The following is a 19,344-nucleotide window of genomic DNA, read 5'->3' as shown; positions in this document are numbered from 1 at the left end:
CTTTAAATCTTTCAGGGTGAGATTAATATCTTGGGTTTAAAATACTGGGATAACTGTTTTATGGCCGATTGCTTTTATTTTACTATAGATTTTCCCTCCTTCTCTCTTTTCCCATTGCCCTTCAGTTGTGTCCATAGATGCCACATCTGGATATTGAAAATGGAGATAGTTCCTCTGTGATCCCATGTGACTAAACCCAACCTTGTATCAAGATTGGTGACCTGTTGTAGGAGAGTAGCTGGTTGTCCTCCAGTGACTCATGAAACTACTCATACAGCCTGTGTGCCAGTCTAATCTGGCCTGTGAACTAGTGTCTATCCTTGAACAGTTGTGTGCCAGCTGGGTGTGAATGCATGCCACCACCTCTGTACAGCTATGAAAACTCGATCAGATTTTTTTCCTAACTGAAATAGTTACAGAATGACTTTTACAATTTTTTAGCTTTGTCATTTTATTGTTCTCAGAGATAGTATGTGAAATGAATTGACTCTTCAGTTCTATATAGTTTAACTGAGTATAGCCCAGATCCAGGAAAACATTTAAGCATATGCTTAACTTTAAGCACACGAGTAATCCTTCAGTAAGACTACTCATATTAAAAGCAGGCATATGCTTTCCCATATCAGCACCAGCTTTTCCATATCAGTGGTCACACATCGTTTTTCTCATTATCACTGTATAGCTGAAAGGATTCTGATGTGGATAAGAGAAAAACAAATCTTGCAAATCTGAGTTTTAATTAATTTCACTCTACAGTACTGTAAAGTGTTTTCCCTTTACTTCTTTAGTAGCTTTGGGTCCAGTACTGTAAACTATACTCACATTAAGAAAAGGAGTACTTGTGGCACCTTAGAGACTAACAAATTTATTAGAGCATAAGCTTTCGTGAGCTACAGCTCACTTCATCGGAATGCATCCGATGAAGTGAGCTGTAGCTCACGAAAGCTTATGCTCTAATAAATTTGTTAGTCTCTAAGGTGCCACAAGTACTCCTTTTCTTTTTGCGAATACAGACTAACACGGCTGCTACTCTGAAACCTATACTCACATTGTGGCTGAAAGCACTACTTAATGGGACTGCTCAGATGAGCAAGCTCTATGCAGTGTGAGGAAAGGTTGCAGAATTAGCCCCTTAGTTATGTTGAGTCCTGCATCCCATGTTTCACAGAGGGGAATAGAGAGCAGCATGGATTATGGGCTTACATTTTCCTGGATACCAGCAGTATTGATGGTAGATGGTCTGCCAGTCTGACCTGGAGGAACATGCTGTCCTGACCCCAAATATGGCAGTCAGATAGGGAGCACGTCGGTGAGACCCACCAGCCAGACCTGAATATTTTTAATGATGGAGCTTCTGTTTCTGCCTTTGCATTACTTCCAACCACTCTAAACAGACACAATATATAGGAAGCCTCGACAAAGCTAGGTTATGCATTTCCCACATGGTCTTTCCAAACCTGGCTCCTGTCACTCCATGGTGCCAAATGTCACTATTACTATTGAAAAAGAGCCCTCCAAACCCACAAAGAAGGAGACAAGATTTCCCCCTAATTCTGACCTCTACATCTGATGTAGTGTGACCAGATAGCAAATGTGAAAAATTGGGACGGGCTGAGGGGTAATAGGAGCCCATATTAAAAAAAAGTCCCAAATATTGGGACTGTCCCTATAAAATCAGGATATCTGGTCACCCTAATCTGATGATGCTCCTGATATGTCCATGTTGCAAGTACTGTACATATTACAAGGGACACTGGGAGACTCGGAGTCCTAAAATTTGATCCTCTGGTGTTTTTTTTAATCTGTCCCACTGTGTGTTGTGGGTGGTTTTTTTTAGCATCACAGTTCTATAACAAGAACTGCAACCATTTCATAACCTCTGTTCTTCAGTGAGACAAGCCAACAAATAATGCTGTTTGCTGCTGTGCATAAGCACACATACAGCACAAGCATACAATGTACAGTTTGCTCCATCCTTCCCTGTCCTTGTCATCTTTGTTCTTGCAAACAAACGAATAATGGATCCAAATTGATGTGAATCCTGCTCTCTAAAGAACAGGAAACTTTTGAATTGCAATCACTGCCTAGCCATGTTCTTGTGAGCTCATAAGAATAAAATAATATACACAGTAGAAAACAGTATGATATGTGAGTTATCACATCATAAAAAAACTCCTGGCCCAAAAAACTGAGAGGCTTTGGTTAGTCATTTTTGCATTGTCCCCCTCCAAAAGGTAGGAATTTTAAGGGTTATTTGGGTATGTTAAGTAGTGAGTCAGTTAGTGGCTATTTAAAACAAAGACACACAAAAACTGTTCTCCAGACATTCCATCTTCTGATATCAGATTTTTAAATATTCTAGCAAGAAACAGAGAGACACTTTGCTTCCAAAATTTGTAACCTACTGCTGTTCTCTACAAAAGTCCAGCTGATGAATTGCAGTTCCTCTGGAGCATATATAGAATACCAACCTGAAAAAAAAAAGTTGAAATATCAGTAAATGCCTACAGGTTATTTGCTGGATATTTCTCACAAAGAAACTTATCCAGCAAATGTTTATCTTTAGGACATGCTGGACATCTGGAAGAGCAATAGCAATTAATGAACGTGTTATACAACAAAAATAGACATATGGTTGAAATATTGATATCCTGGAAAATACACTGGGGTGAATGTGTTTTCTTAGAAAAAAACTACTGTATTTACATTTTAAAAAATAGACTGCAGTAAGATATTTGTCTTTGCAGTAATATGATTCTAACAGAAACATGAATTGACATTTAAATTGATTCACATGTGTAAATACAGCGGTATTATTATTTTTCATGGTCTATTGACTCCTTCCAGCCACTGCCCTATAATAAAAATACATTCAAAACTGAACAAACTGATGCAGGCCTTGTTTAAATGGCTGATCTAAAGAGAGAGAGATTCTGTCACTGAATTTTGTTCCTGCTCCGGCAAAACACACAGTGCCTTTGACCAGCAGGTGCTGATGTTGCTCGGCACCTTGCATGATGATTCTTGGTGTGGCTTATTTTATTTGAAAATGAGTAATTTTTTCCAAAGGTAACAGATTGTACCTATATTTTAGAGAGAGGAAAAACATGATCCGGACAATTACTGATCTGTTAGTCTGACCTCAGTAGTATGCAAGGTTTTAGCACAAATTGTGAAGGAAAGAATAATTAAATTCATAGAGGTAAAGGTGATGTAATGTGACATGGGTTTACCAAAGGTAGATAATATCAGCCTAACATGCTTTTCTTCTTTGAGAAAATAACTGATTTTTGAGATAAGGGAAGTACAGTAGATCTAATACATTTGGACTTCAGTAAAGCATCTGATATGGTACCACATGGGAAATTATTGGCTAAATTTGGGAAGATATAGATCAGTACACATATTGTAAGGTGGATAAGGAATTGGCTCTTAGGGGCTAACAATAGGAATTTCTGCTACAAACTGGGGGATCATCAGTTGGAAGTGACAGAGGAGGAGAGAGACCTGGGTGTGTGCCTCGATCACAGGATGACTACGAGCTGCCAATGTGATGTGGCCGTGAAAAAAGGCAACAGTGATCTTGGGAGGTATCAGGCAAGGCCTTTCCAGTAAAGATAAAGATAAAGTATTAATTCCATTGTACAAGGCACTGGTAAGACTTCATCTGGAATACTCTGTACAATTCTGGTCACCTGTGTTCAAGAAAGATGAATTTAAATTGTAACAGGCGCAGAGAAGAGCTGCAAGGATGATGAAGGGAATGGAATGCCTATTTTATGAGTGGAGATGGAAGAGCTTAGCTTGCTTAATCTAGCAAAAAGAAGGCTGACAAAGGATATGATTGCTGTCTGTAACTACGTTATGGGTAGTAAATATGAAGGAGCATGAAGAGCTATTTAAGCTAACGGATAATGCTGGCAGATGAACAAATGGATGTAAACTAGCCATGAACAAATCCAGGGTGGAAATTAGAAAGTTTCTAACTATCACAGAGGTGAGGTTCTGGAACAGCCTCCCGAAAGCAGTTGTGGAGCTTAGCCCAGTTATTATTATTTGCAGTACATGGGGCTACATGGGGATAAACTGTTGTGTACTTAACTGGTTTTAAGAAAAAGCTGGACAGAGTTATATGTATGATTGTAGGACAGGATTGCTTGTGATGGTAAGGGATAGTACTCAGCAGTCTGGGGCCTCACTTCCAGTTTCTGTCTTGTATTCCTAAAGCTCATGCCACAAGGTTTCAGCTGGCCACTGGCAGGGGTTAGGAGGGTCCCCACCCCACCCCCAATGTATTTGGTGGAGTTTTTTCAATCTTCTTCCTTTGAGGCATCAGGGATGGCCATGGCTAGAGATGGCATATGGGGTTGGCAGGGCTGTGAGGTGGCACCGAGCATTGTCTCTCTCAGGTGCTTGGCTGGCTGGTTCTGGCTCATGTGCTCCAGGACTATCTGCATGCCATATGGGCGTTGAGAAGGAATTTTCCCCCAGGACAGATTGGCAGTGACCTTTGTAGTTTTTTGCATTTCTCTGCAGCACGTGGATGCGGGTCATTTGCCAGAATTATCTGAGTATGTCTCACTTAATCATTTCCCTGCCATTATTGGAGCCTCAGGTTCTGGTGCACCTCAGTCCCTCCTTTTCTCTGCTGGTGGCACACAATAATCTAGACTCCTGTGGGCTGTAATACTTTGATCTCATTTTGGCTCTTGGATTTAGTGTGTGGGTGCTGGGTGGTGTAGGTGGCCTATGATACAGAGGAGGCCAGACTAGATGATCTAATGGTCCCTTCTTGCCTTAAATTCTCTGGCTCTAGGAAAAAGGTTAGTGTCTTCAAACTTTGACATTATCTTTTTCAAGGTAGAAAATCCCACTGAAAGAACCTTTTGCAGACAGTAAAGTACACATAGTGATGGATTTTACTACAGAAAAGAGCATAAGGCAGCTCTCCCTCTGAAATTTAGTTTTTCTGCTGGCTTGGGAAAATTAATATACCAGTTATAAAGAATGTTTTCAAATTATGGCCAGGCCGTATTTATGTAAGAGGTAACGTCAATTGGCTATAACATGGCAGGAAAATGCTCTCAGACTTCTTTAAATGCAGTGTTCATGCAGTTAACCTTAGCTTAATTTAAAGAAATTAGGATTTGGAATTATGCATTGAAATCTAAACATTGTACATGCAGATGCCATTTTACTGTGATTAAGCATTAGCTTGACCATCCTGGTTTTACCAAGGAAAATAGCTTGTGGTGTTGCTTTCCATTGCTGAAGCAAGTGATACCATATTATCCTGTTTGTTGCTCTCACTTTAAAATGTGTGAAAGTGATCCTACACACTCTGCTATCTCATATTCCATAGCTGAATATGAGTGCTTCAGACCTTTCTGGCAGCACGTTTCCTACCCTTGGAGTTCCTAATGCTTCCAACATTTATTTTCCTTCCTAGAAGGAAGGAAGCAGCAGGCATATTCTTTCCATCAGCTTCAGGCAAGAGTTTTGCTCTTAGTTTCAGTTTTTCTCTCTTTGTTAGAAGATATTCATAGTATACCAGTGTTTCCACTAAGTGTGGTGTTGGCTTTGCTTACTTACATCTAGTGTTTAGCCCAATCCTTACTCTGTCACTGTGGTTACCATTACTGTTATTACTGCATCCTACTTTTATTTCAGCTTTGAAAATTTTGCTGTGCATACCTTGGTAGGTAAAGAAAAATTTGCCTGAAAAGTGTCAGATTTTTTTATGGGGACCAGTTAATTTTTTGCCCATTGCTACAATGTCAGGATGAATGGTCAGCTTCATCTGCAGCCTGGAGGTGACTTTGATAGCGGTTTATCTATATTCTGATTATCATTTCCCAGATCAGAAATGAGAAATGTCAGTGAGATGTGTCTTTGCACAAAATCCTGCCCCCTTTGACAAGATTTCAGTGAGCTAGGATTTCGCCCTCTATGTCTAACTCCATGATTCAGTTTGATCTTTTACTACTACTATCACACATGGACCTAATACCTTTAAGGGAGAGTGGTCCAGCCCACCTGGGGTTAATGAGCTAGTGTCCTGTTGGGCCTCATGAGCAGGGATCCCTAGAAATCTGTTTGCTGGGGAAAAATGTGGAAAACCACGAAATTTGCATTTTTGCAGAGAATCTTTAGTTTTTACATTTTGTGAAAAAATAAAAACATATATTAACTACATTTTACTGAAAGTGCCAGTGTCACATATTCAATGTGTGCAACCTTCCCCTCTTGTGGTTGATTTTTGAATGCACTTTAAATTTACATAGCTAAACATACTCAAGTAAACTGCTTCTGGCATATACAGGTTACTCAAAGGCGTATAGTGGTTTGGGTTTTAATGGATCTCAAATTTCACTTCAGCCTCCAGACATGAGTAATTAAAGTTATGAAAAGACGGTGAAAACTTTTAAATTCATCCCTAAAGACGATGTCACTGTGTTTGGCAAGGAAAAAATTTCATGTTGATAATGTGCTGTTCTATACTATATGCAGAGAGGCTGTAGATTATGTTAGAAGGCAGACAATTGTAGAATACATAGAAAGCACTGAACATAAACTGAATGAAAAGAAATGAAAACAAGAGGCTGAATCAGCAAGGCCATCAACAACAGTAAAGAAACAGTGCACTGTGACTGGATCATTCCAGTGCGTTAAAAAATTTTTTTTCCTGAAAATCTAGAAAACAGACAGAAATAAGAAATACAAATTGCAATTCTATTAATTTTATTATAATGATTGATGATACTGGTAGGCTTCAAACTTCCTTAAAAATTGTAAATATACCAATAAAACATTGTGTTCAACTGATACCTATATATATTATGGCTAGAGAAACTTATGTTCAGTGTTTCATTTTAAATGTGTGCTGTGGTACATGGAGGTGCTAAGAAATTTTTTTTTGTTTGCTTGTTTTTTTTAATTAAAAGTTCCAAAACTTTAAGGCAGCATGAAGGTTGCCCGGTCATGCCTCATGCTCTTCTATAATGCAGGGTGTGGTTAAACTCCAACCTCTGAAAACCAAGAAATGAGTTAAGGTAACACAGCTTTAACTGCTGAAAAACAGATAATACAAAGTTAAGGTCCCTGCCACCCCCCCACAATGCAACCTTAACTCTGTCCTCTTTGGATCCAGCAATAGTCACTGGGAATGGTTCAGTAAGGGTAGTGCAAAGGTTAACAAAGTACCAAGGGAAGTGGTGGATTCTCCATCTCTTGAAGGCTTCAAGTTAAGACTTAAGCAGCTTAATACATCAGTATCTGGGGGAAATTCTATAGCCTGTGTTATATTGGTCAGACTATATGATCTAATGGTCCCCTTATAGCCCTAAAATCTATGAATTTACAATAAGAACATATAAGGAAGGACTAAGAGAACATGCCATTATTTGTGTTGTGTTCCACAGATAAGAATTCCAGCATTTATCTGTGTCCACTCTAGCTGTGTTAACTGTACCTGCACTGAATAGAGGAGGGATTAGCAGGAGCAACTTGGCAAAGCTGTGACTGTGATATGAAGAGAAGTGCATGTAAACTTTGAAGGATCAAATATGCCTAATTTTTGCACTGAATTTTGTAGCTTGTGGCAGTAGAGGTACACAAGGCTGTCTTCTTGCTGTGGGGATTGTCAGCAATGTGGTGGTATGTATGACAGCAATATCCAAGGCTGAGTGAAGACAGTGTCTCAGAAGGAGTGCTCAGGACAAGAGTGAAGCAAGTCCAGGGTGGTTTGTGTGGAGTAAGCTCGGTGTTTGAGTGCAGGCGAGATGTAGATAGTTCCTGTTTGCTACGCTTGATCTGAACCCATGGTTTGCCTTGGAAAAGAGACAATGTTAGACTTTATCCTACAGTGCTCATGTGCTCTATTTCCAATGTGTTCTGTAGCACAGTGGTTCTCAACCGGGGGTCCGTGGTCCCCTGGGGATCCGCAAGCCCTTTCAGGGGGGCCGCAGAGCCCTGTGGCTGAAACCCAGTGCACCAGCGCTGAAGCCGGCAGTCCCCCCTACCCCAGCTCCCTCAGGAGCAATGCAGGGCTGAAGCTGGCACCCCTGCCCCGAAGCTAGGAGTGGCATGGCGCTAAAGTTGACGGCCCCCACCCTGAAGCTAGGACTGGCACAGGGCTAAAGCTGGCAGCCCCTCTCTGCCCCAAAGCCAGGAGTGACACAGGACTAAAGCCAGTGGGTCCCCCACCCCGAAGCCAGGAGCAGCGTGGGTCTGATGCCAGCACCCCCTCAGGCCCCCGAAGCCGGGAGCAATGTGGAGCTGAAGCGGCAAACCTCTCCCCTCCCCTGCCACGTCATGAGCCTGGAGCCCCAGTGCCCGCCCCCCGAAGCTAGGAGCCATATTGGGAACCCCCCCTCACCCGTAGACAGCCCCTAGCTACCTCCCTGCCTGCACCCTGAGCTAGCTTCCTGCCTGCAAACACCCTGAGCTACTCCCCTCACTTCACGGAGCCCCTAGTTACCCCCTCCCTGCATCCTGAGCGGCTTTCCAACTTTTTGAACTGAGTCCCCCATTTGAGTTATATTTTTTTGGTTGCATCCCCCTGCAGGCAGGGTGGCCTCCTGCGTGAGTCAGGCGGGTGAAGGTTGCGTTCCCTCCCTGGACACCGCTCTGCAGAGCTGGCTCGAATCCCACCAGTTCTTCTCACCCCCCAAATAGAAGTAAAACTATGCCTATGCCCAAGGGTTCCCCCTGGCCCAGAGCAGCAAGTTTCTCCCTCCCCGCCCCCAACCTCGCTGTGCCCTGGTGTTTTTATAGCATGTTGAGGGAGGCCTCAGCAAGAAAAATGTTGAGAATCCCTGCTGTAGCATCTGTAAGGGTATAGTCCTAATACATGTGTTACTGTCATGTGTTGCAGGTTTGGCATTTATCTTCACGCTTCCTTTCTGGTTTTCAGAGATTTAAAATTAGCCACTCTCTGCATTCTGGAAGGGCACAAAACCCCATTAGGCAACCTTAAGGAAGTTTTGGGGCATTTAATACATAATCACTCTTGAAGAGTTGATCTAAAATTTTTAAAAATCATGATGGAAGTTGAAAATTCAAAGTTGTTTCTGTTTCACAGGATTCAAAACACATTTTTATTTTTTAACAAAATTTTGGGGGACATTTTTAAATCAAAATTTTAACTGAAAAGTCATGGCCTTGGCCCTCTCATGGATGCTTTGTACCTTTCCCATGCTGCAAAGCTGCTAAAGCACCACTGAATCTGGCAAGTCAGAGAATTATCCTTGTGTAAGGAGAATCCCCAGGTGTTCTGTGGTGACATAGGCCCAGCATAAGTCAATTGCAAGGGGTGTTCCCATGGAGAAAGTGGGTGCGGCAAGGATATCTGGTGATTCACAATTGTCAGTACAGCCTCTAAGGCAGCTGGGCATAAATCAGAGCCGCTTGAGGGGCCTGAATCACATTAGTGTCAAATTTCGTGTAACGGCTCCTGGCCCACTCCAGGGTTGGAGGAATGCAGAGATGGCTCAACACAGCATTGGCCACATCCTTTGAATGATCCTTTCCGGGATCCTGCACCAAGCGTCACATAAGGTCAACCAAAGAATCTCGCCCCTTGTGTATAGAAATTCTACCAATTTCTTTTAGTCTGACTGGTAGACACTTGACCATCTGTGTTAATCTGAGTCTTTGCTTTCCTTCTAAATTTGTGAAATAAGATTCCCCTGCAGAGAGAGAGAGAGAGAGAGTGTGTAGGAACAAGAGACCACCCACAACCCTTCTCATTCTGTTTCTAACTCCTCTGCTTATTCACACCTTGTCAGACTCTCATGACATGAAATGTTCAAATTCACTTCACACTAAAGATTTTTACTCATGGAATGCAGTGTAAAGAGATGGAGTATACTGTAAGCATTACAAATCTAGAGCAACTTTCCAAATCACTAGATAAGTAGACTTAAGACACAGGACTACGTCATCGAGTCCGGTCCATGTCTATTGCAGGCAACACCCTTATATAACTCCATGCATAAATTTATCAAGCCAGTTGAGTTACACCAGGAATTAGTTTAGCCCCATGTATTGCAAATAAATCCATGCCAGAGTCACAGCGTAGCAAAGGTGTTTCTTTGGGAACAGAGTGAACAATAATAGCAGGCCACATCCTTGTGCACAACCAAAATGCATAGAATGCCAATTGGGGTGGTACACAAAGTCTCTTTTTTGCACTGTCCTACTCCCAATGTTTCTCTCTTTTCACTGTTCTTTTTGAGCTCTCAGTATAGTCTGAGGAGTACTCTAACTTAGTCTGGCCTGTAACAATGTGGGCTAAAAATATTAGACAACAATCAGTATTGGATCCTGGCATGACCCTTTTTTCTCTTGTTTGCCAGCAGCAGGGTGGATGTTTGGTGTATGAGCCAATTGGGCTGGAGCTCGGGCTCTGAGAACCATACCTTCCCTGAGCTTCAGAGCTTTGGTTCCAGCCCTAGATGGAACATCTGCACGATTCTTTTTAGCACCATAGCGCAAGACCAAGTCTGTAGACCTGGGCTCTGAGACTCACTGCTGCAGTGTTTTGTTGTTGTTGAGTAGAAGTATCCTGTGTCAGCTCTACAGCACTGTACAGTCACATTGGCTCTAGGGTGATCCTAGGTTTTGTGGATTGGGTTTATGGCCAAAGTGGCTGCCCTACATCTAGTGATCTCACTTCAGTAGTGTCTTTCATCCAAGAGCCACAGAGCCCGTCAGAGTTAATTAAACCTCACAACTCCTGTAAGATAAATAAAACAAGACAAGGTGAAATATGGGGTTTTCTAATAAATATTTATTTCATGCTGTAATAAGAAAGTGGACCAACAGTTTTCCCCCAAATAACCTTTTAAACATGAAGTTTCTCGGTTAGCTAGGTTATCTATAGGCTGTACTGAAACATACTTTCTGTTTTCATGGGGAGCTGTGTTTTGTTTGATCTTGATAATTACTTTCCTTCTTTGTTATTAATTAGTTTGCATCTTTACTATTTTTTTTCCAGCTCGAGTACCCTTTTACATCCACACATGATGAAAATGCACTTCTGTTTAAAACCTTTACTAAGGAAAATAAATATGTCATAGTTTGTCTCAAGGGTAGAAGTGAATTCACAGGACAGAAGAAAATAATAAAGTAAATGCATTTTTACCTATGTTTTACAAATATTACTAGCAGGAGCAAATTGTTGCCTATATATTGGAGTCTGTATGCAAAAATAAAAGTGTTATAACATACACTGTAATAGAAATTAGATATTCCTAATGGATTAAAAGACCAGGAAATTCCTAATTAATTCCTAGAGGTTGTAGATTTGCTTTTAAATGTCAGCAAAACAGTAGGTCCATGCTTAATGCCAAGACCTAGAGCAAATTATGATAACAATAAGACATCACTCACAATGTAGGTTTTTGTGATTGAAAGCTTGTTTAATAATTAGGATGAGGATAAAAAGGAAATGGGGGAAAATGTTCTTGTGGTAGGCGTTGAAGTGCGATCACACCTTATGTTCTTTTGCGCTGATATCTGCTGCAGCAGGTTTAGTTGGTTACCATGGTTTCCTTTCCTGCAAATCCTATTGTTTCAATATTGTGAATAAATGGAAATAGGTTCTGCAGTCTGATTAAAAAAAAAAGGTAATTCTCTTAGTTGTGATTATTAATTGCAAGTTTTGTTTACAAATGGGTATATTCAAGGGTAGGTGGCATTGGGATATAATTCTTGAGAGAAGTTAAATGTCAAAAAACTTACTGATTCTTAGTTTATGTCACTGATTTTATGTATTGTGCAGTAATTCAAAGTATATTTTAAAAGACTGCACAGTAAAACCCCCTGAAATTTTGAAGTGGATGTAAAGAAATTTGCCACTAATATTAATTATAGAATTAATTTTTACTTTAGAGAGTACATAATCTGACATCCTACTAATGAATACTCTGTTCAGTGATTCAGATGCATCTTTCAGATTTTGGAGAATAATTGCTTCAATTTTTGCATGTCAGAGTATGTTTTAAAAAATACAACATGACATTCCAAGTCTGGGATCCTACAAAGACCTCCTTTGATCTCAGAGAGATTACTCATGAGAGTAAAGTTAAGCATGTGAATAACTCTATGCAGGATCAGGACCCAAGCCTACATACCTGTGCAATGATCAGACACTAAGTGTATTGGTGAGAAGGAGAAGGGGGATTGAATCAGGCGAAGGGGAGACTGGGAGTCACTTACCTCTAAAGCCAGAGCATCAAATTCTTTTGTAGAGAGACTGAATTATATTTCTAATTATGGTCCACAGCAACAAAAATTGCCTTTGTTTAAAATTTTCTTTCTCTGGATAGAGTACCCAATTAAATAATTTCTGCTCTACCATCCAGTTCATCTGCATAAAAGGTCTGTATGTTAAACTACCAATAGATAATTTGATCTGAAAGGTTAGGTCTTCTCTTGAACATTTGAGTAGAGTATTTAGAAAGATAAACAATTAGATTTGCAAATAGAAGGCTCAAACTTTTTTTCAAGGAGATAAGAATTTGCACGTTGCATTTGGATAAAATTCACAAGGTAGAACAGGGTTGGGCAAACTTTTTGGCCTGAGGGCCACATCTGGGTATGGAAATTGTTTGGCAGGCCATGAATGCTCATCATATTGGGGGTTGGGATGCAGGAGGGGGTGAGGGCGCCGGCTGGGGGTGCGGGTTCTGGGGTGGGACAAGAAATGAGGAGTTCGGGGTATGGGAGGGGGCTCCAGGCTGGGGCAAGGGGTTGGGATGCAGGAGGGGGTGAGGGCTCCGGCTGGAGGTGCAAGCCTGGGGTAGAGCCAGGGATGAGGGGTTCAGGATGCAGGAGGGAACTGCAGGCTGGGGATGGAGCAGAGGGGTTTGGAGTTCCTGGCCAATGGGAGCTGCAGGGCTGGCGCTTGGGGCAAAGGCAGCGTGTGAATCCCCATTGCTGCCCCTAAGTGTAGGAGCTGGAGGGGGGCATGCCGCTGCTTCCAGGAGCCATGGGGAGCCAGGCAAGCCCCAGACCTCACTCCCTGCTCAAGCTCGAGGGCAGGATTAAAATGTCTGATGGGCCAGTTACGGACCACAGGCCATAATTTTCCCACCCCTGAGGTAGAATATCTCTGGCCTAATCCATGGTTATCTAGGAATTTCCTTAGATAGATACCCATGTGATTTCAAGCATCTATATTTTTTCTGCCTGGCCTATTCTCTTCTCTGCTAGGCCATGATTGATTGTTCATTTCTTGTAGGTATCACAGTAAATGTGTGATTGAGGAGGGGTGTGAAGGAGAGGATGCTTTCATGTTTCTCTCTGTTTAGTGACACATCTGCACTCAGCTGTGCCAAGCCATGCCATGTGTTGCTGTGCTCAGCCTCCTTTTGGTGGTCTGTGGCATGGTAAGGCCCTCTGAATAAAGAGTTCTCTCTGTTCCTGGTGAATGCCTATTTGAGTGATTTGTTACCTAACCATGGTGCTTGTATGCTCAACGGTTTTATAAACACTAACTTTGTGGGGGCCTCATCTTGTGTTTGCCACCCTCCCTTGGTTTTGTCGTGTTCCCTAAAAGGCTCTTGCAGTTCTGTTACAGTGCATTTTACATTTTTCAGATAAGCTGGTCTAGAAATCTCTAGTTGCTCCTGTATTTCCTTGGTTGACTGTTGTAATATGGATTGAGTTAAAATGACTGGATTACTAAAATTAGGGTTGTATTTTACGTATTTGTCAAGGGTGCATAAATCCAGGGCTAGATGCTTGTTATGTTTGCATAAATCTAAATAAATTAGGGCTGTCGATTAATCACAGCTAACTCATGTGATTAATTCAAAAAAATTAATCGCGATTAAAAAAATTAATCATGATTAATCACACTTTTATTTGCACTGTTAAACAATAGAATATCGATTGAAGTGCACTAAATATTTTGATGTTTTACTACATTTTTCAAATATATTATCAATTATAACACAGAATACAAAGTGCACAATGCTCACTTTATATTATTTTTATTACAAATATTTGCACTGTAAAATGATGATGAAATAGTATTTTTCAATTCACCTCATACAAGTACTGAAGTGCATTCTCTTCATCGTGAAAGTGTAATTTACAAATGTAGATTTTTTTTCATTCTATAACTGCACTCAAAAACCAGAACCATGTAAAACTTTAGATCTTACAAGTCCAATCAGTCCTACTTCTTGTTCAGCCAATCGCTAGTACAGACAAGTTTGTTTACATTTACAGGACATAATGCTGCCTGCTTCTTATTTATAATGTCATCTGAAAGTGAGAACAGGCGTGCACATGGCATTTTTGTAGCTGACATTGCAGGGTATTTACGTACCAGATATGCTAAACATTCGTATGCCCCTTCATGCTTCGGCTACCATTCCAGAGGACATGCTTCCATGCTGATGACGCTCATTAAAAAAAATTAAATTTGTGACACAATTCTCCCCCAAGGAATTCAATGTCTCCTGTTCTATTTTACCTGCATTCTGCCATATATTTCATGTTATAGCAAACTCGGATGATAACCCAGCAAATGTTCGTTTTAAGAACTCTCACTGCAGAGTTGACAGAACACACACAAGATACCAATGTGAGATTTTTAAAGATAGCTACAGTACTTGACCCAAGGTTTAAGAATCTAAAATACCTTCAAAAATCTGAGCGGGATGAGATGTGGAGCATGCTTTCAGAAGTTATAAAACTGATGCAGAAACTACAGAACTGAACCACCAAAAAAGAAAATCAACCCTCTGCTGGTCACATCTGACTCTGATGATGAAAATGAATATGCGTCAGTCCGCACTGCTTTGGATCATTATCAAGCAGAACCCATCATCGGCATGGACTCATGTCCTCTGGAAGGGTGGATGAAGCATGAAGGGACATACGAATCTTTAGTGTATCTGGCACATAAATATCTTGCAATGCCTACTACAAAAGTGCCCTGCAAACGTGTGTTTTCACTTTCAGATGACATTGTAAAGAAGAAGCGGGCAGCATTATCTCCTGCAAATGTAAACAAACTTATTTGTTCGAGTGATTGGCTGAACAAGAAGTAGGACTGAGTGGACTTGTAGGCTCTGAAGTTTTACATTGTTTTATTTTTGAGTGCAGTTATTTTTTTATACATAATTCTACATTTGTAAGTTCAACTTCCATGAGAAAGAGATTGTATTACAGTATTTGTATTAGGTGAATTGAAAATACTATTTTTTGTTTATTACTGTTCAAATATTTGTAATAAGAAATAATATAAAATGAACACTGTACACTGTATTCTGTGTTGTAATTGAAATCAATATATTTGAAAATGTAGAAAACATCAAAAATATTAAAATAAATGATATTCTATTATTGTTTAACAGCACAATTAATCACAATTAATTTTTTTATTGCGTGATTAATCTTGATTAATTTTTTAACCGTTTGACAGCCCTAAAATAAATGCAGACTTCTGACCGATCCTGGATTCACTGACACTAGCAGTGACCAGAAACCTATTTTCCACTTTTGCTGGCTGCACGATTGCATCATTACCTCTCAGATGGCGATATCGCTCCTTTGTTATGTCCAGGAGATACTACTTCAGTGCGCTCTGCTTGGAGCCTTGAATGCTACTTGGAAGCTCCAACTGATGCAAATTGCAGCTGTCTGCTATTTAGATTGCTGAGAGTATGTTACACCTACACCTTGCTCTGTGCGCTTACTGCCAATTTGCTGCCAGATGAAACGCAATGAGATTCCTGTCTTCAAAACAGTTCTTTGCCTGGGTTCCAGTTATCTCAGAAAATGCCCTCCTCTCTCTCTCCTCTTCCCCATACCTGTTTTCCACCCACTACTTGTATTGGCTGGCAGGAATGCTTTGGATGACTATCCAAGGGGTGAGCTCATAGGAGCAGTTGTCTGGGACAGGTCGTATCCTCTGGAGTTTGCTCCTACTGGAAATATTTCCGTGCTTAAACCTGGCCCGTAGAAGAATGCTTTGTACAACTTATCTCTTTGTTCCAGGTTTCCACTAAATTCTGCTGTAGAACCCCCATTTCGGCACTATTATGGAAGTAAATTTGGGGTTATTTGATGTTTTGGCCTGTGTGTTCAAGATTTGGGGGAAATGGTTGTTTTGTACTTGATCTATCTTATGTAAATGCATCTGGGTACTACTGAGATGGGCTTATTATAAGTGTATGCAATGATGATAATCCTCTCCTAACCTTAATGAGTAATTAACTGGCTACTTGGGGCCTCCCACAGACTGGAATGCTTTTTTTCCTTATGGTTCACGTCTTCTTGCTGTGTTCCTGTTCTCCTTCCCTCCTCTTCCCATCTGTTATTGTTGTCAGTTCTGTTTTCTTTTGGCTAGAGCTTCAAATTTATCCTTGGCTGTTTTGTAAATTGCAAACTTTTTCTTACTATTATAACTTCAGCACTTTCTGGAGATGTGTTCATTGCTTTAATAGGTTTTGTTTTCTAGATAACCAATGTCCAAGACTGGGTTCAGTGTGTCTAGCGTATGTCAAAGCTTCTTGCTGAGCACATAGTTCATGTTTCACTACAGTCACTACTGTACTACAATTATCGACTGTAATTCATTCCACAGCAAGGGAAGATGGTCTTGTGGTCAAGGCACTGGACTGGAACTCAAGAGATCTTCCTTCATTTTCTGGCTCTGACAGACTTCCTGTCAGTCTTTGGGCAAGTCAATTAATTTCTCTGTGCCTCAGTTCTCCATCTATAAAATGGGGGTAACAATACTTCCTTTTTTTGTCTGTCTTGTCTATTTCATGTGGTAGACTGGAATTTGGAAAAGAGACTTAAAGGAGTTAGTGAGAGTTGGTCACTTAACTTTCTTAGGCCCCTTTCAAAATCCCATCCAAATCTCTTTGGGGCAGGACCTGTATTTCACTGTGTTTATACAGTGCCTAGCACAATGGGGCCCTGATCTTTTTTTTCCCCCGGAAAATAACGGGTTCCATATTGTTGTTTTATCTCATAGTTGTTTTTATCAAACACACTTTTAATTATTCATGCACATAAAGCACTGTAAATAGTAAATGTATTAGTGCCAAATTTTCCCCCTCACTGATACCTGTTTTATACTTAAGGTAATTCAATTGAGCTAAATGGCATTACTCCAGCTTTATGCCAGTGCTAGTGAGAGGAGAATCAGGGACATTTTTTTAACATTCATAAACTACCAAATGGTGTTTAATACATTTGGTAACAAATATTTGTGTGTGTATATGTGCCACCTATACGGGACACACATTTAGGATGCCAGTTGGATGAAATCTTTTAAATTTATTCTGTTTCACTGAGTCCTAATAAAATGAAAATCACTGGTAAGATAGGTCATTTTAATGGGCATATTACTTTATAATGACTGTGTATCATCTGTTCTCTCCCATTTATTAATACAGCAAGCATTTTAATGGTAAATCAGGCATCACACTAAGAGAATTACATTTTTATTGATGATGGAGCACCACCGAACAGTAATTAAACTATTCCTCTGCAATTTATTTATGTAACCATGGTCAAGAGAAGTTAAGGTGGAGGTACATAAAAACAGCAGTTTCTGTTTTCATTATGAGAATATCGCCTGTTTTGACCTACTAAGATACGTTCCCCGGAATACTATAATTATTATATTTGGTTAGTAATTTAAAGCAAAATGTATTAAAAAAAACTTCATAGTACAGAACTTTTTCTTTTTTAACTCCTACTAAGTTCTGCAATTCTAGGGGAACAGTGGGAAAGACTCTAGACTGTTTCAATCAGTAATATTTTAGTAAACAACAGCTGACATATGTATATAAAACATGGCACCTTTCATCCAAAGTGCTCACCAGCATATACAAACTACTATGTGTAGCTTTCACCTCATAAATCACTGAAATGTGGCCATGTCTTGTAAGGAAAACAGCAGCTTTCAGACAGCGCACAGCGATATTAAACATTGTCAGGATAGAAAAATAAGAATTTCTTTTTCAGTTAAAACTACAGGATGACTTTGAAATTTAGAATTAGAATTTAGCCAGAACATGAGCGCATACACCTCATCTCTCATAAGAAGTATCGTAGGAGTTCTAATGACTACAAATAATTAGAACCTTGGTTTTAAATTTCATCTAGACTACAGAACCAGATGCATTTTACCACCCTTATTCAAAAGTAACTACAAGAATAGCAGCAGATGCTAGTGGTCTAATGGGGGCAGCGTACTACAGCTCATGAGACACTGGACTGGGAGTTGATTACTACTCCCTACTCTGAAACTGGCCTGCAATGTAACCATGGGCAAACCACTTAATAATTCATTTTCTTCATCTGTAAAATGGAGGCAAAGAACTTTGAGATCTCCGAAAGAAAAGTATGTAAGTACTAATCTATCATTATTATTACTCTATTACTCAGACATAGCCTAAACCCTTTTGTCATTTTATCCACTAGCCAAGCATTATAAGTCTTATTCACAAAGGTTTTTGGCTTTGTGCACCATCAATACTAAAGCAAATATCAGTAAAAGCACCTCATGGCAGGTTTTGAATCTTAAAATGGTTTTTTTGTTTGTTTGTCTGTCTTTTACCTGCCAAGCTACTTGACTCTCTGTTCATCTATATGTATCAGTAGTTTGCTCACTTTTAGATATCCCTAACCTCCCCTGTTTAATATAAATACTAATATTTTGTTAATTCCATTACTTCTTTCAATAAGACGGCTTTACTTGCTATTAATTCCCTTTTTTAAAAAATCAGTAATCAGTTTTAACAAATGTGTGTTGCTATTGTTTATTAAATATTATGGTAGTCAAGCAGTGAAACTTTATGGAGAAGAAAATCAAAACAGCATGATCAGTAAATTGTATTGTGTGGTATACTGTTTACCAAAGAAATGAGTTCAGGCTGCAGGAATTTCAGAGGCCAAACTTGTGTTGGAAAAAGTAACCATAAAATACAATCACAGTCTGTAATTGGTCTTTAGCGAAGCTGCAAACTCAATTTTGTCTTAACAACTGAAGTTTGGTAAAAACAACTTTAACAAAATTTAAGACTCATGGAAATCTTTTCATGATGATTTTTAATCCAATGGGAGCTTTTAACCAAACATTTGACTCCAATGTTTGCAACCTAAATGCAAGTGAAATAGCCTATTTAAAAAAAACCTATTTAAACAATTTGTATCATCCTGGTAGAAAAAGAGAGACTAAGTGAATAACATAAATAGTGAAAAGCAAATTACACTTTTAAAATTCTTTCAGTTTTAAATGATACAAAGGAGTATTAGGTATGGAAATTTCTTGTCTTTTATATCTTAATATTGTCCATTCAAGCCATT

At 39.8% G+C, this 19,344-nt stretch overlaps 1 protein-coding gene across 6 annotated transcripts in view; it reads left to right on the top strand.

Moving 5' to 3' along the window:
- CHN1 (chimerin 1) overlaps positions 1-19,344 on the top strand; it is a 142,998-nt gene that overhangs the window by 49,762 nt on the left and 73,892 nt on the right. Inside the window, exon 1 of one of the 6 annotated variants that reach the window (XM_038422161.2) lies at positions 18,232-18,383. The exons of the other annotated variants lie outside the window; for them this stretch is intronic. The gene's annotated coding sequence lies outside the window, so the exon portion shown is untranslated. Of the gene's footprint in view, positions 1-18,231; positions 18,384-19,344 lie in introns of those variants that run through there. 6 annotated transcript variants of the gene reach the window in all.

This window comes from Dermochelys coriacea, chromosome 11, assembly GCF_009764565.3.
Source record: "Dermochelys coriacea isolate rDerCor1 chromosome 11, rDerCor1.pri.v4, whole genome shotgun sequence".
Lineage (NCBI taxonomy): Eukaryota > Metazoa > Chordata > Testudines > Dermochelyidae > Dermochelys > Dermochelys coriacea.
Note: the sequence above shows the minus strand (reverse complement) of the source record. Positions and strands in the feature narration are given on the sequence as shown.